At 29.1% G+C, this 1,576-nt stretch overlaps 1 protein-coding gene across 4 annotated transcripts in view; it reads left to right on the top strand.

The window, feature by feature from the left end:
* The window catches only part of LOC136796629 (inaD-like protein), a 189,903-nt gene that overhangs the window by 150,585 nt on the left and 37,742 nt on the right, over positions 1-1,576 (top strand). The window lies entirely within an intron of this gene.

Genomic DNA, 1,576 nt, shown 5'->3' with positions numbered 1-1,576 from the left:
CATCAATATTACCTATTGCCCACAACTGTGTGGCAGATTGTAATATCTATCAATAAATAAATCTATCAATTTCAAAAAAAAAAAAAAAAAAGAAACCTGATTGTGATCCTGTAAAAAAAAAAAAAAAACAATTTCATGTTATTCTTTACTTCTAAGTTTTCATTAAAACATGCCTAAATTGAGTGAAAAGTGGAGGTTGTGTGGAAGTTTGGCTACTGAGTGTCTTGTTGATCTTCTAACTTGTAAGGAAGAGAATCAAATAAGCTAATTTACAAGTGTCAATATTACATTATTATTGTCATCCATTGCTTTATTAGTATTAAAGAAATTTTAGGTGTTCTAAATAATCTAAATAATGATACTAACATAATCAAAACACAAACTACGAGCAAGTAACCTAACACAACAAAAATGAGACGAACTTAGCTGGTCTGTAGCGTGACGTCATTCTCCATTTAACATACCTAGTAACAGATTCTCAACCATGTTATATCGTTTTAACATGGTAAAAGAAGGAAATATTTCTCCATTTAATATAAGTTTTTCCATTTAACATGTTAAACTAAAGACCATGAATACCTCAAATATTAAAATACTATTTCGTAACCAATTATCCCACATAATCACTTGAAGACTGCAAATTGGGTTGGTAGATAATCCGATCTGTAACTGACATTCCGCTAACCAAATCATGGAACCTACCTCAATCAAGTTACAACCGTAGTTGATGGATCGACTCTCAAATTGAATTACTTAATGCCTTTAGTTATATTGTACAATTTTTTAAAAAGCAGAGTTAAAGTGCTATTTTTTAAAATATACTTATAATCTATTGATTTTATACAGAATAATGTCGTATATTATTAGCTATTTTGGTGCTAGTATAATGAAATTAATGGACTATGCACCTGCAAGGAAAAATAGACGTATGTGTTCATCGTGCATGTGGTGGTTACATTTCGGTAACTGTAGTGTTGTGGGAGATACTGGGGTAAAATATTGGTTAATCTTGTTCCGCTAAATAATGCAGCATAATTATTTCAATATAAAATAATTAGTTGTTCTGTTACAATTAAATTCTAAAGGATTTATTTGTTAAACTTAATTATATTAATTTTCATTTCTTTATTCCTTTTTTACACCTAAATAACGTTTCGTGCTCTTCTGTCCATTATCCTATTCTTATTAATTTGTCAGGACATTTGTCATTTAAGATTAAAAATCATTTTTATATTTGCCCAACAGAATATAAGTGCTAATATTTTATTAACCAGTTTCTTTTTTATCTTTCATTTTTTGCTGTTTTTTTTAAATTTTATTTATTTAATGTAACTTACAACTGTACAAAGTAATACAATAAGTAAATATGTTGTATGTTTCATATACACTTGAAAATCTTGGGAAGGAACCTCCCATTGGTGGTACTTAAAACATTAATTTAAATTAGAAGGTCTCGTGGCCATCTTCTTTTCAGATGCCTCGGAGGATTATCAGGGATTGTTAAGGATGAAAGATTAAGAATTAATGGGTTAGGATGGTTAAGGAGTTCGGAATGAAAAGACGCATATCTGTTTTG

This window comes from Halyomorpha halys, unplaced genomic scaffold (assembly GCF_000696795.3).
Source record: "Halyomorpha halys isolate HHAL.00 unplaced genomic scaffold, Hhal_1.1 Scaffold477.1, whole genome shotgun sequence".
Classification (NCBI taxonomy): Eukaryota; Metazoa; Arthropoda; class Insecta; order Hemiptera; family Pentatomidae; genus Halyomorpha; species Halyomorpha halys.
The sequence above is the reverse complement of the archived record's forward strand: the minus strand, read 5'-3'. Positions and strand labels throughout refer to the sequence as shown.